Source organism: Squalius cephalus, assembly GCF_949319135.1.
Source record: "Squalius cephalus genome assembly, chromosome: 13".
Classification (NCBI taxonomy): Eukaryota; Metazoa; Chordata; class Actinopteri; order Cypriniformes; family Leuciscidae; genus Squalius; species Squalius cephalus.
The window spans coordinates 34,807,056-34,823,982 of NC_137134.1; the positions used below are offsets into that span (position 1 = coordinate 34,807,056).

Sequence of the window (16,927 nt, forward strand, 5' to 3'; positions counted from 1 at the left end):
GGGAAGTCTCTGCTCCTGAGTATCCAGAAATTACTGAAATATGTCCTGGCCTAACCTCGGTCAGACTGAGGGCGACTCCATACCAGACATTTTTGCCCCCAAAGCAAACTTGAAAGTGTGTGTCTACAGACTCATCCCCCATATTACTGTAGACTTCTAGGAGGGGAACCTGCTCCCAAAAAAGGCTCTTGCCTGATGAACACACCATAAAATGAGCTGGACTGATGCCGAACTAAGTCCTGTAACCTCATTCAACTCTGTTGTACAGCAGCTCTAAAAAGACAATAGTGCTGTTGTTCAGCTGAAGTCAGTTCAGTGTTGATTCACTTCAGTTAATTTAATCAATTGTGAAATGAGTTCATCTTTTATCTCTAAAAACAGATTAGCTTATAACGCTAGTATATGGGGCATAGAATAAGTAAAAGTAAATCGCTAGTTAATACCACTAACAAGGCTCAAAATAGCCTCACACTAACACGGTAGCATAATGAGGGTCCCTACATGCAAACCGAAGCATTGAGAACTTTGTAAGTGTACAGTGTAACAATCACGAGGCTGGATGCAAGTGCAAGTAAAACGCTTTATTAGGCAAAAGGGAATAGATGCAGGTCAGGCGGACACAAACACAGATGGAAGGTGACGCAGGGACCTAGGTAGGCAACTTGGTGGTGGTGCTCGGTGATCCAGTGCAGTCAATCCTCTGTGGCAGTGCACGGTGATACAGTGCAGAAGTGCGGGAATCCAGACAGATGTCAATCACGAAGAAAATCCACAATCCAGTGAACAGCACGGGAACAGGAACAGGATCACACACCGGGGAAACACCACAACGCTCTGACAACATGAGACACCAGTTACTGAACATATAAAGGCACAAACAAGTGGGTACAGCTGATGCTGTAGTGACTAGTCGAGTCACGAACGCCGTGCTAGTGTATTTTGATATTCCAGTTATTATCAACTGGCCAGAACTGTGAGACTGCACTGGATGTGAAGGACTATAAAGTGACAAAAAAGCTCAAGTACTGAGGAGCGAAACCATTCAGGGATTTGTTAGTTATCAGCAGGAATTTAAAATGTATGCGGTGTTGAGTTTATCATTTTTATTTTACCTGTTCAAACATCTGTGTGTCTGGTTTGATCTGTCGGTGGATAAACAGCTTCTGCTGGATGTTTGTCGTCTCTGTGTGTGTCAGTAGTTTGTGGCTGAAGCGTTTCTTCATTTTCTCTCCTGCTAATAAGAAGCTCACAATCTTCCACTCCACACAAACATCTGAAATAAAGTGAATCCATCAACAGTCAAATAAGAGTCACAGGTCAGAGGTCAAATATGATTGACAGCTCACAGCACTAAATAACACACCAGTAGATACAGATATCTAATCCAATATTTCACTCTTCTGCTATTAGTTTTCATTCAGGGCCAGAATTCATTTGAAAATGTAAGATCAGCAAAAGCTTGTTGATTTTCGTGATGTTAAAGGAGACGGATGTGTGAGCGGAAACTAACTGAGGTTGGGGGAGGATTCACACACAACCTGATAAATATCACAGTTCAGTCTTTCAGATCAGTCTGAGTGTTTCAGACATTAAGAGTTACTATCGTGGGCTTTTCAGTGAACCGATGAAGAAAATGTTCCTCAAATTAGTTTTGCTCTGTTTGTGTTTGTGGCGTCTGGATGGTGAGTTTTAAATGTGTTTTTCTGGTTTCAGTTGTTTCTGTTCTGATGTGATAAATTACTTAAATTAGTCAGAAAGGATTAACATTCACTGTTATTCTCGTATAGAAACAAATAATGTGTGATTTTCCTGAGAGAAAACACTCTTATTTGAGATTAGTCACTTATAAAACTGTTTAACTATTTCTCTTTTCATTCATCATCTTTTGTCTTTGAACTTCTGCAGAATATTAATCACTTCACATTTACATGATTAAAAGTATTTTAGTGAAGCTTCATCAAACCAACATCAAGTGATTTTAAAGCTTTAATCTGTGAAAAACTCTGTTCTTCAGGAGTGATTGATAATGAAGTGAAGTATGTGTCAGAGTGGGAGGGAGATTCAGTCTCTCTAAACTCTGGTCTTACTGAAATGAAGGATGATGATGTGATTCAGTGGAGGCTTGCAGACACTTTAATAGCAGAAATTAATGTAACGGCCGACAGAATCACTGTATATGATGATGTTCTTGATGGGAGATTCAGAGACAGACTGAAGCTGGACGATCAAACTGGATCTCTGACCATCACAAACACCACAACTGAACATTCTGGAGATTATAAACTCCAGATCAACAGTGAGATCAAGAGATTCAGGCTCATTGTCTACAGTGAGTAAACCTTTTGAGTGATACAGTCCCACATTTGGGATTTGGAATGTTCAGTGATGTCACATAACTCTCAGATTCAAACTCTTCAGACAATTTGAACTGCGGCGCAAACAAACATGGCGACACCATCTCACATTTTAAATCAAGATCATGACGGTTCGCCATGGAAACAATAATGGGGAAACGTTCTAAAATAAATGTCGCCTTGATAAACTCACCCAGTCAGAATCACACGTGAAAGGGTTAAATAGACTATTGGTTTCACCTGTTTTTAATGACAATTAAATTAAATATATATATATATTTTCGTTGTTTTATGATATTGTTTATTTCAGTCACTCTAAACTCTGATCTTAGTAATAGTAGTTTATAGTAATCATCATGATTTTTAAATGTATGCAATGTTTGATAGAGAGCAAACGCAGTGTTGACAGAGCCGGGCTAATATGATCACACTTCCTGGTTCTAGTAAGAGCTCGAGCTGCTGGAGTTTGCTTGGTAACGCTTTAGATTACAGCCCGCAAAGAACTGCGTATTTAAAACTAATTTACAGTGTAACTTTATGTAATTATAGTCTACCTACAACATGTAAAGTTTTAGAAATAAAGGGGTAAAAACCAGAAGAATTAACAAATGATTTATACTGTCGGTATTTTAGAACTAAGCGTTACTTATTCTACTATTATAATACAACAGTCTTACATTTGAGAGCAATTTAGCGAGAACAGACACTGCAAACCTTTTTGTAATAACAGTATAGCAACATAGCCTATAGGCTTTTAAAAATTATAGGGTCCATATCTGCATTTATACAGGACTTTCTCTTAACAAAAGTGCACTGAGAACTAAAACTATTGCAACTTTTGCTTAAATACTGGAGAAATATACTCTTGTTCATGTAGTTTCAGGGTAAGTGTGACTTCTGCGGGCTGGACATTTAAGTGGTGCTTGTTACTCTTTTCCTCCATTAAGTTAATACTAACACTTTATTTTATTTATCTCTTCTGTCAGATCAAGTTTGAATTCAAAACTCAGTTATTATGGATTCATTAAATAAAATAATATAAATATGACGCTCAGATACTCAACAGCATTAGTTTTAATGTGACATTAAACATTAAAGTAAACGTGTCTTTTTTAGTTATTGTTCCATATATAAATCTATTTCTCTTTTCATTCTTCATCTTTTGTCTTTGAACTGCAGCAGAATATTATTAATGTCATGTTTAAATGATTAAAAGTATTTTAGTGAAGCTTCATCAAACCAACATCAAGTTGATTTTAAAGCTTTAATCTGTGAAAAACTCTGTTCTTCAGGTGTGTTTGTGATGAAGGGAGATTCAGTCTCTCTAAACTCTGGTCTTACTGAAATAAAGGATGATGATGTGATTCAGTGGAGGATTGGAGATGAAGACACTGTAATAGCTGAAGTCAATAAACGGGCCGTCAGAATCACTGTATATGATGATGTTCTTGATGGGAGATTCAGAGACAGACTGAAGCTGGACAATCAAACTGGATCTCTGACCATCACAAACACCACAACTGAACATGCTGGAGATTATCAACTACTGATGTATTCAGAAGGAAGATTTTTCTCATCAAAAGCATTCAGAGTTTCTGTCTACGGTGAGTAAAGATAATTGTTGAGTCGTTTACAGTTTGAGAGGACAGACCGTATAAAAACTCACTTGGAACCGAATATAATATTGTTGATTAGATTTGATCATATTTCTGTGTATTCAGAAATATTAGTTGATGTCAGTGCTGATATTAGTGTTTATTGACTGATCTGATCTCAGTTTGATGTGTTTATTCCTCAGACTCTGTCCACTGGTGTGGTCCTACTGAAGCTGTGATCCGATTGGTCCTCTCTGCTCTGGTGGGCGTGGCTACTGTCATTATTGTGGTTTATGAGATCAGATCCAGAAGAGCTGAACGAGATCAAGCACATATTCACACATCAGGTACATGATTGATGATCTCATTTCTCACAAACTGATTTTGCATATATAAATATCTGTGAGATTTATTAATTTATGGCTTTTTATGTTCATCTTTTTCAGGAAGTATCGAAATCTAAAGCAGAACGCTGAACTTTAAAGGTTCTTCAAGTGTATTTTTGTTCTTCAAGTGTTTTTTTCATAATAAATACTGATGATTATTTGAGTTTGTGCTCTCTTTCAGTGTCAGATTTTAACAGTGTCACTTTGTTTATAACTTCTCTCAGATACAAAAAAAAAAAAAAAAAAAAATGAATAGAGAGACACACAGATCTCACTTTTCTACTGCTGTATATTTGCTGTATGCATTTTCTTGCCTTTATCAATAAAGTTTCTCACTCTGAGGTTCAAGAGTCTCATGATTTATTCAGAGGAATACAAACTTTTTGTATATTTTAAATATTTCAGCAGTGTACCGTATACAGCTTTATTTCTACTTTTTTCACAGTTGCTTCTTATAGCCTATCTTTAAATTTTTTTTTTTTTAATATTACCAATTATTATTATTATTATTTGCAATATATTCCAGTATAAACAAAATATACAGCTAAAATAATTTTTTTACATTTTTTTTTTAAATTGTATTAACTCATAAAACTAACTCTGTTTCATGTTCTAGTTGCAGATTTACTGCAAGAAAAATATACAGTATAGTGTTAAGTTCGTGTTACAGATCACATGCAGAATCACATATATTTTTCTTGTTTATTATTACGTCAAGGATCTCACGATACTGGTTTTAAAAACATTTTATGCATTTTAATAACAACAAAACATAATTTACATACAGGAGTACATTTGGATATTGTTTGTAAAAATATTTTAATATAAATTTTAAATTGTTCAAAATTTGGCATTTTTTCATTCCAAATGTGTCCATTTGACTTTATAAATATAGTATCGGCCAATCATAATAATTAAATCAAATACAAACAAAATATTTTTTAGTTTGGCTCTCATCAATGCTCCATTTCCTCCAACGATAAAGTCTTTAAATCTCTAGTGTGATTTGTCTCTGTGGTCTCGTCTGAGGAGCAACACCTCCATCTAGTGGCTCACCCTGAACTCACATGTTATCAGGAGTTATTTACTCAGAATCTGTAATGAGATCCAGTGATTGTGTCTGTTACTCAAGAAAGCCACTAGATGGCGCTGTGTTCAGTATTATGCAGGGGGGCAGGGTTTAATATTATTTTGAAGTAACCCCGGGCGCCGCCATTGGCTAGCGGACCCCCACCTGCTGTTAGCATCCCATTGACTCCCATTCATTTTGGCGTCACTTTGACAGTGAATAACTTTACAACTGAGGCGTTTAAAGACTCCATTTGTTCATTATTTATTTCTAAAGAAACACGAAAATGTATAAAAGGCTCCATTACCTTGTATCTTACGTTATGGCCCCGTAGAAGCAATTTTTGTAAAAATAGGCTAACGATTGCGTCATAACCACGCGACTCTGTGGCACAGTAGAGAGATTACCGTATGGACAGGAGGAGAAGCTCGCGGGCAATCGGGGGGACGTGGAGGCAAAATGACAATAATTAACCAGAATACTTAGCAAAATGTTCTCTTCTGTATAGAACTGAACCAGTGTAACATTTAGCTAAAACTGTAAGAATAAAATATTGTAACAACACAGTCGGCCTTTATCAGCACTAGTTCTTTGGCAAGGGTTTAGTGTGTCCCTTCCCTAAGCCGACCCTCAACTACAGACCAGTCTCTTTTCTTCCCTTTGTGTCAAAAACTCCTGGAAGAGTTGTGTTCAATCAACCCTCTGCATTTTTGTCACAGAACAACCTATTTGATGACATCCAGTCTGGCTTCAAAAGTGGACAAAACCGAAACTCTACTTGCTGAAACTCTACGGCTGAGAAGAGCGAACGCCAGATCATCTGTCCTTATTCTACTAGACCTGTCAGCTGCCTTTGACACTAAAGCACCAGATCCTCCTGTCCGCCCTTTCTGACTCGGGCATCACTGGTACGGTATTTCAGTGGCTTCAGTCTTACTTCACAGAAAGATCTTTCCAGGTTTCATGGAGAGGAGGGGTATCATCTAGTCACTGGAGTGCCTCAAGGTTCAGTGTTCGCTCCTCTTCTTTTCTCCATTTACACAGCTTCACTGGGAAAGATCATACATGCGCATGGCTTCTCCTACCACTGCTATGCAGAAGACATGAAGCTCTATCTGTAATTTCCACCTGATGATCCCGTCAGCTTGTATTCAGACATTTCTGCCTGGATGAAGGAGCATTATCTACAGGTCAGCCATGCAAAGATGGAGAGCCTTGTATCTCCTACAGACTCATCAGTTGACCACAACCTCACTGTATAACTGAGGTCCACAACACTAACACCAACCAGGACAGCAAGGATCCACTCCATAAAACGAGGCATTGGAAAGTTTGTAAGTACATCAGGAGTTTATTTAAATAACACATCCGGCTGATATCTCTAAATAAGCTCTAACTTTAATAATGTTCGACCAAGGGAAAAAAGGCTTCTTGGGTGTGTTTGGCTCGAGGTCATGGTAAAGGACCCTACGTTGAAATTACTCTGAACCATCCCTTTAATATATAAATCTATATAGAAGTAATGCATTTGTCACCGGGGCGGACCTCGGATGACCCACCGCCCCGGACTTGAAACACACCACCACCGCAAGGAGCCAACACCACAGGCCCGCAACAGATGGACGACACAGACACAAGATAAGTTCAAAAGAATAATAATCTTTATTTATCACAAGATATGAAAAGGGCACAAATCTTAATTGAATTGAATGTCTTCTAGGCCTTCGTCGTCATGGGGAACTCTCGGTGCACAGTAGTGGGACAATGACTCAAGAGCTTACTTCGTCAGCAATGCTGTCTTCCTCAGGTCTCGGTCAGTAAGTAGGAAGGTAAGGATTCTTCTCAGTACAAAGTACTTTCGTCGGTGCACAATAGTGAGAGTGGTTTAAAAGCTTACTTTACCAGCAACTGCATTCTTCGGGGATCTACGGTAAGTAGGAAGGTAAGGATTCTTCTCAGTACAGGATACTTTCGTCGGCGCACAGTGATGAGACACTGATTCAGGAACTCTCTTCACCAGTAATGCTGCATACTTCAAAACTTGGGCAGTAAGTAGGAAGGTAAGGATTCTTCTCAGTACAAAGTACTTTCGTCGGTGCACAATAGTGAGAGTGGTTTAAAAGCTTACTCTACCAGCAACTGCATTCTTCGGGGATCTACGGTAAGTAGGAAGGTAAGGATTCTTCTCAGTACAGGATACTTTCGTCGGTGTACAGTGATGGAACAATGATTCAGAAACTCTTTTCACCAGTAATGCTGCAGAGCTCAGACAGAGAAAAGGTTGATGACACTTCACCAGTGTATCTGTACACTCACCGGGCTCAGGCAGAGAAAAGGTTGAGGTCACTTCACCAGTATGTCTGTACACTCACAGGGCTCAGCAGAGAAGAGGTTAATAGTACTTCACCAGTGTATCTGTACACTCACCGGGCTCAGGCAGAGAAAAGGTTGATGGCACTTCACCAGTATGTCTGTACACTCACAGGGCTCAGCAGAGAAGAGGTTAACCCTCTGAGGTCTGAGCTGTTTTCTGGGTCCTGGAGGTGTTCTGACATGCTCTGACATTTGTGCTTATTTCTGTTACTTGTGACATTTTCATGGCTAAAGTCTAATTACACTGTATTCAGCACAAACTCTGCTACAATAATATATCAGCAGCATGTATGTAAAAGTTTGTAGTTTTGAGATAATGACATTTATGCGTGGTTTGTGAAAATACAAAAAAAATTCTCACTGAAATAAGGTCATGAAACCCATACTGATTATTTCTTCACAAGACTTTTGAAAATTGTATGACGTAGCCTAGAATATTTGCTCCAAAACTATGTGAAAATCACCTTGACTGCTCATTCAGATAAGACAATATATTGATTTAAAAATTTTACGACGCGTTTTGTGTGAAAAGGCTTTATGAGAGCTCATTAATATGTAAGCTTTTCACACCTGAGAAAGACAAAGAACCTCCCCTAACGGCCCTATTAGGAGCTATCAGGCCCCTATCATTCTGAGCAACCTTGCACAAAGAATGAGGAGATTTAAAAAAGAATGGCTTTTAGATTTTTTTAGATTTATTTACAACACAACATAATCCAAAGATACAAAACAAATGACAAAAAAGCACTAATTGAAAACAATTATCCAAAGACAGAGACCTTTGTGCCATTCCTAAAAACATTGTACATACCTTTCATTTCCAAGGTTTTGGATTTTCACTTTACCATGTTCATGTATAAACTCATGTGAATGTTGAAGTCAGCAGGAGTGGCATCTGGGCCCTGAAAAAAAAAAAAAAAAAAAAAGTGAACAAACTGATATCAAGAGAAACTATAGGCCTGCACGATTTTGGGAATAAATTTGAGATTTTTCTGGTTAAAATTGCTTTTTAAAATTCACAGAATACACAAACACACACATAAATGTTTCCAACAATATATAATATAATGAACACCAGGTTTGTTGTGCCTTGTAGGCATAGGCTATGCACAGTGCTGCATAAAATAATAACAATAACCATATCAGCCTATAAATCTTCCAAAAATATTTCAGTAACAACTAAGCTAGAGAAAAATATATTGATTATCATGTTACTTCTAATGTTTCCATTCGTTATGATATGAAATGAGATAATAGTAAAAACATGAAGCCGTTTGGTGCTTTTCAAACGCGATCGCGATCCAAATATGATACATTCAAACGCGATCGCGCTGAAATATAAAACATTATGGTTAACTTACCATATACATTTGAGCAGATATCCACAAACACAGTAACAGTAAACACGGGTCTAAATATTATAATATTCACCATATATCTAGCAACAGTTCAACTGCAATGTGAAATTTATGCAACAACAACAAACTAATATGTAAGAATTTCTTACCTTACATCTTTCTTGTCTTCAAATCGCGTTCTTCTGAGGTAATTCCAATGCAAGCTCACGGCGTGTCTTTCAAACTCGACGAAAAGCAGAGACTTGAAGTGTTTTGGTGTTTTGTTTCTGAGGTAACGAGCGCGTTCGCGTTCCATGTGGAGATTTGCATGTGAATCTCTTTTGCGCGAGTGGGCGTGTTCAAATAAAAAAATAATTAGGAAGCGTTTGAGAAGCTGGACATCTTGTTGGTTTTATACAAATTACTTAGAGAATATTTGTTTTCAGTTTGAATCCGATCATTTAAAAGTGCACACTTAAATGTTTATAAAGGTATATGGCTCATAAATGTGTGACAAGTATTCGCTGAGTTTTGTTTCAGTTTATAGACGTGCTCAAGAAAAAAAAAAGTTCACCGGACGGAGAGGCAGAACGCACATCCTGTTTATTTTCTTTATTTTACAAAAGCACAATGTTTTGATTTGATTGTAAGTGGACACCTACAAAAGTAAAAATATCACAGATTATTTTTTTATATTTCTTTTTTCTGTATGACAGGGCTCTACGCTAACTTTTTTCCCAAGGAGCACACAAAGAAATATAGGAGCACAGTGAAAAAAGTTGATTAAACTGCTCAGTTCATATGGATTAGTTTTATGATCTTTTTATGAACTTTTTTTCGAAGCATTAAAGTGGTTGTTGTGTAGGCTGTCAATGGAGGGAAAGAAATCTCTCAATTTCATCAAAAAGTTCTTCATTTATGTTCCGAAGATGAGTGAAAGTCTTACGGGTTTGGAACGACATGATGGAGAGTAATAAATGACAGAATTTTCTCTTTTGGGTGAACTACCTGTTTAATAATTAGCTATGCAATTATTAGTTTTAGCCTACTTCAAAATATATAAAAGAATGAACACCTCAATAAAGTATAAAGTGCTAAAAACAAAACAAATGCCTTTTTTCCTTTGCAGTACTTGCAGTAGGCTACATTAAGTTGTCCTCAAAAATGAGTTTTTGTCGTCTTCCTGTCCTCAGTGTCGACTGTTTTGGTCGTAACTTAAGTTTCTGCACTTGGTCTTTTTTTGAGACCTAAACGTTGCTAATACAATTTTGATACTCATTTGCAAGTATTGATAGTGTGCAGGAGTTCCTTTTTTTTTTTTGCACTTGGTCTTTTGAGATAATGACTATAGGCATCATACTGTGTTGCGTATCTAGCTCACTTAGTGTTTCCTGCTTTTATGGTGTAGGGGCCTGTTTACACCTGGTCACTTCATGCGTTATAACTGATCAAAAGCAAAACGATTCCATTGTGTGTTTTCGCAAAACTGATAAATAAATCGGATCTTATATTCCCGCGCAATATGCAGATTTAATGTAGGCCTATGCATAGTTCACGTCACCAAAGGCAACAGATATGAGCTGCATTTTATTGATCATAAGCTCATTTCAAAATCAGCGATAGGAGAGCGCGACAGCAGCACTGGTAGCCTAATATCATTTCGTTTCTTTACTATTAATGAATCTATGATTGTGTGTTGAGCGCTGAGCGTCTACGACTTACTTTCACTTTCATTTGCGGCAGTTTGCGCATTGGCTTGATCAATAGATCGCTCATCTGTCGTGATGCGTGTTGTTATAGCCAACATATCTGGCTATAACATTACATATAGCCAATAACACGCTCTCACACGTTTATTTTTAGCACTGTTGGGAGGAGTCACTTGACTCTCTCACTTAAAATCCAGCAGTTCCCGCACATTCCCACACTATTTCAGTGATTGGCTGCGAATCGTCGATCTCATTTGAATAAAGTTAAGCGCGTCATGTTCACATCGCGCAGTCGCGCCCCGTCCTCGTCTTGCTTGCTTTCCATATGAAATCAGTGGTATGTTTCGCTTCATCGCGCTGTTGTTCAGTGTATTGAGAACAGCCCGTCACTCGCGCACTGTGCTCGTAAATAATTTTTCAAGTTCGCACATAACTATTTTTAGGCGCAAATGCGAGTGAATTACTCGCACTGTAGAGCCCTGTATGACCATAAATGACGGAGAAATTTAAGTTTATAGTACTACAATGTGAAGAAAATACGGCAAAACGCGCCGGCGCGTTTGCCGACCTCAGAGGGTTAATAGTACTTCACCAGTGTATCTGTACACTCACCGGGCTCAGGCAGAGAAAAGGTTGAGGTCACTTCACCAGTATGTCTATACCAGGGGTTCTCAAAGTTTTGATAGGTGAGGGCCAATTTAGGAACCCAACATTGAACTGAGGGCCGCCAAAGGGGTGGGGGAGAAAAAGAAAAAAAAAATACTGAAAAGAAAATCCCATTTGAAATAATTTTAATGACCAGGTTGCATCTCTACAGTTTACATTTATTGCAATAAACACATTTTAATTTATAACTGAGGCTAAACCTGGAAAAACTTGTGAATCTTGGACAGCGGGACACAGAGAGAGAGAGAGAGAGAGAGAGAGAGAGAGAGAGAGAGAGAGAGAGAGAAAAAAAACTTTTAAAATAGAAGCTACCAAACAAGTCATCATCATCATCATCATTCATATCTATCGTTGCCTGTCAGTCGCGTTTCCATATACAGATTTGCGCAAACGTTTTGCGCTATTATTATCTATCTTTTTTAACCCGTAATTGACAACGGTTGTTGTCTTTTTAAAACGCAAAGTTGAATACCAAAATTTTAATTTCAACTGGCTAATGTTACACCAACTGCTGCGCAAAAAAGTAAATATCGACGAATTTTCACATTTTTGTTTATGACTTTTTGCCTCTTTATTAAACATTTAAAATATTCACAAATTAATATGGAAAACATGTCGATTTTACTGGTTTTCTAAGGCCAAATTAGAACCTGGAATTGATATTTTTCCCGCAGTGCTGAATGAGAAGAGCCACAGCCCACAGAAAGGTGAGTTATAGGATAATGATAATAAATGTGTCTGAAAAAACAGCGAGGCATTTTAATTGTTTATTAATAAACTATTGTTTTCTAAGTGTCGGCTAAAAACATATCTCCATCTATGCTGTTAAGCAGATGCACTTTTAGAGAGAAATGCACCTTTCATAAGGATTACATAATCAGAAGGTACAGTATATGCTTTCGATTCGAGTTTGTTTAAAAGTTAGTGATGTTACGTTCGTGAACGAATCGTTCTTTTTGAACGAATCTTTTAGGTGAACGAATCGTTCTCGTTCACGTAATCCATTGACTCATATTTCTCGTTCACTGAAATTCCTCCCTCCACCGCCGCGCGGCGCTATTGCAGCACATGCGCAGCTCAGTGAACTGGATAGCTCTGTGTTTTCAACCTGTCAAGAATGACTAAACCTCAAGCCAATAGCGTTCGAGTATGAGATGTGACGGAGCATGTGATTTGTTGGATGTAGTGAACGAATACGCCCTTCACTGACTGTGACCGAGTTGCTTTTGTTTTGAGTCTGAACGAGAGAGAGATCTTCTCGTGAACGAACTGGTACATGTCGTTCGTGAACGAAAAGAACCAGTTGTTTGAACGATAATGGTGGCGAACCGATAGAGCTGGGTTTGTGTAGTCAGCATATTTGCATAGAAGGAAATTAACACTTTACCATTGTAATGAAAACAGTTTAATAACGCAAGCATGGTTAAATATAACAAAGACAAATTAACATTGTCATTTTGTACTTGACGGTTTACTTGATTTAAATTTACACTTCCCTTTACCTGCTTTTCTTTTCTTTTGTTTGTGTGTTTTAGACTTAGTTTTGTGGTATTTTGCACTTTGAAAAATTTACTTTACTACTTGTGTTCATTTTGTATGATCAAAAATGAATTAATTACGTTTTATTCATGTCATATATGCACTTCTCTAAAAACTAAAACAAACCAAAAAATATGACAGTATTGGTTAGGTCTCATTTGCGTAACGTTAGCAAATAACATTTCAGTTAGGGCTGTGAAGGGGCATGTAATTGGTTGGATCTACTGAACGAATACGCCCGTCACTGACCGAGATCGCTCTGTTTTGAGTCTGAACGAGAGAGAGATCTCGTTCGTGAACGAATTGATCAAACTGGTACTTTCGTTCGTGAATGAGAGTACTGGGTAGATCGGTCATTTAGCATGTGATTCAATCTCATTCAAAGCGCAGTTATAGGTGTGCGTATAATTGTTTATCATATTTAACATACATAACTCAACGTTTAATATAATCCCAGATTTATGAATGTGTATGTCTGACCAAACAATTAAAATGTTAATTATGCAAGAAAACCTTGGTTTGGTCATCTGAACCTCTTATTTAGACTTATTTTCTTAATTTAGTAAATAAGGCACAAATTTTAACAAAGCCAAATAATTTTTTTTTAACAAGTAAATACGTTCGTTAAAACATATCATAAAATACACTCTTTTTGGGCCGCACTTTGAGAACCTACCCAGCTAACAAAAAGACGTCCCTAGAACGTCCCTGAACGTCCTCTGCGAACGTCCTCTGGACGTCTTCGTGTAGGGTTCTTTAAACGTTAGCAGGACGTCGCGGGGGACTTTAGCAGGACGTTTGCAGGACCGTCGTGCGACGTCCCGAGGGACCTTCGTGGGACGTTTGGAAAACATTCGGGGACCTTTACAGAACGTTCATTAGAAGTCCTTTTAACATCCTTACTTATACTTTACTTCTGGCTAACCAAAGAAAACAGACACGTTGTAAGGAACAAAGTATTTATTTGAACAATTGTAAAGGTGTTGTGCTCTTTCCGTGTGTGTGTCTTCAAACGTGCTGGCAGCTGTGTGTGTGTGTGTGTGTGTCTCGGTCGGTCAGCTGTGGGGTTAGTCCGTTGGCAATTCTTCCCCCTGGCATCTAAAACAACAAAATTAACACATTCAGTAGTGTTATGATTTTATATGTCTATATATGAATATGTGAAATATAACGTCGTCTCATTTCAGCAACATTTAAGTTAGCAGCTAACGTTAGTTTCGTAGTGTTAGCATAACGGTTAGCAGTGGTACACGGCAGACAACTTCAGCAAACGTTTTAAAAAGTCAAATTTTCATAATATGTTGTATAGTGGTTACGATAACTAATGTATACTAATCTAATTAAAAATACCTTTTAGACAGACGAAAGGGAAAACACAAGGCCGCGTCTGAGGAGGACCGTTAACTGTCACTACGCAGCTGAGCGTTGCCATGGATACATGGATACATGCTGCGTGGCATAATGAATGAGGTCACTCGCTTAGGTGCATTTGATCGTAACTTGCTGGTGTGTTATGGAAGGCATATTCTGCCAAAATTATAGTGTAGCTATATGACTTTTTTTTTGTTATTTGAAATGCAATGTGCTATCAGTCTTAAGTGCAATAATTAGAATAATATTTTTCCTAAAATAACTTATTTTGAATAAAACCAGTCCTTCGATCGCCCTGACCAACATTTTTACAGGTAGCCTAAATTAGGATACATTTGTCTTACCTGTGTTATTTTCCACTTTCTTTCCAGCATGTGCTTTTCCATTCTTCGCATTTTCCTTGGCTGCATTCATCATGTGAAGTCGATGCATTATTTTAGAGCTCCTGAGATTCAACCTTATTTTCTTCATGCGGAATAATAAATTGTAGGCTATTCAATTGAATCAATTCTCATGTTTTTGATGTTTAAATTATATTGGCTGAAAACAGACTCGTGATTTGATTACATCTTTAATTAGTGATAGAAGTTATAAGTAACATGAAAGTTATTATCTTAACATTACAATTAAAACACTAACATTTTTAACATTAACTTAATTTTACAATTAATTTAAATAATATTTTTACTAGCCTATAGTTTATTTGCAGTTATAAAACTATAACGTCAATCTGCAAAACAAAAAACATGTTTTTTAGATAAAATCCATTATCACAGTTAATTTAATGGATAAACAAATCCCCTTTTAAATCCAATATGGGTTTATATTTTAGTTTAATCATTAATTTGTCTGAGTTGCAAGATGTCCGGTCTAATGATAAAAATCAAAGGCATGGGCGACTGGATTGTGTTGTCATGGAAATGGCATGTGAGGGAGACGTTCGCAAACTGGCACGGACAAATGTCCTCAGAACGTCCATCAGCGAACGTTACAAAGCGGACCAGATGCGGACGTCCTCCGAATGTCCGCTCGGGAACGTTACAAAGCGGACGTCCTCCGAATGTCCGCTCGGGAACGTTACAAAGCGGACCAGATGCGGACGTCCTCCGAATGTCCGCTCGGGAACGTTACAAAGCGGACCAAATGCGGACGTCCCCCGAAGGTCCGCTCGGGAACGTTACAAAGCGGACCAAATGCGGACGTCCCCCGAAGGTCCGCTCGGGAACGTTACAAAGCGGACCAAATGCGGACGTCCTCCGAAGGTCCGCTCGGGAACGTTACAAAGCGGACCTAATGCGGACCTAAGGGGACGTTCGAAACGTCCGGGGGACGTCCCCTGTTTGCTGGGTATGGTCTATACACTCACAGGGCTCAGCAGAGAAAAGGTTGAGGTCACTTCACCAGTATGTCTGTACACTCACAGGGCTCAGCAGAGAAAAGGTTGAGGTCACTTCACCAGTATGTCTGTACACTCACAGGGCTCAGCAGAGAAAAGGTTGAGGTCACTTCACGTATGTCTATACACTCACAGGGCTCAGCAGAGAAAAGGTTAATAGTAGAGAGCAGATGTCATCACTTGTCACAAAGGCGTATGCAGAAGTTGAAGCTACTTCTCAGCAAAAGCACACCGCACATGTGTTCACTTCAAATCCACAGCAATGCATTAATGTGTATCAATAAGGCAAAAGCACTGCAATTCACTCACACAATAAGGCTGATCAGAGACCTCAATCCTTTCATTACACTCCCGTGAAGGATACTCGATCTTTGGTTCCTCTTCAACACACTCTGAAACACATAAGTTAGCTTTCCCAACCGTCAGATCTATGTTCTCTGCATCCTCTTCAAGCTTTTCAATTGTTTGTAAGATGAAATCAGTTCACTTATCTTTCTCTTTCTCTCCTCAGCACAGTAAAAATCGATCAATCAGTCCAGCAGACTTCAATGGGCAGGTTTTCCCCAACGAGGCTTCACCACAGCCGATTTTAACTCTCAATATAGACCACTTCCACAGGAGACCTTCTCTCTCCGATCGCTCTCACAAACAAGATTGTGCCCAGAAACTTCGCTTGCCGAGAACGAACCACGATGAACAAGAACCACCCATGCTTCTCTCAATGGCTCTTTTTATGTTTGATTTGTCTGGCGGAAAGCCTATGTGGAGGCTGTGTCTCTCTCTCTCGCACCTGCAGTGCATCAGCGCTAATCAGGCCGGGCTAAATTCCTACCACACCCGGAACCGGAGTAGGATGTGTTGCCCACAAATCGTTCCCTCTGGAAACTCATGGCTCATAAGGGGGTTCCGCTCGATAGCGCTTTTGTCACCCGTGACACATTGAATAGGCCTAATCCGTTTTTTAGGTAGTTTGTGAAAGAGTGTAGACCTATAACTACTGTGTACAAATAGTATCGCAATGCTGAAACTTTTTTATATTATTTTATAAAAGACGCTGATAATAAAAACAGTGCTTTGAAATAGAGAGATGTTGTGTTTGTGGTACAGCCGTAGATCAGTTGCGCACTGCAAA

General features: G+C 38.5%; 1 long non-coding RNA gene across 1 annotated transcript; it reads right to left on the minus strand.

Moving 5' to 3' along the window:
* Positions 1-410: 410 nt before the first annotated feature.
* LOC307170028 lies at positions 411-16,637 on the minus strand. The gene is made up of 3 exons (XR_013823270.1): positions 16,105-16,637; positions 1,113-1,273; positions 411-834 (listed from the first exon to the last, which is right to left on the minus strand). It is a non-coding gene; the product is annotated as an uncharacterized lncRNA (long non-coding RNA).
* Positions 16,638-16,927: the final 290 nt, after the last annotated feature.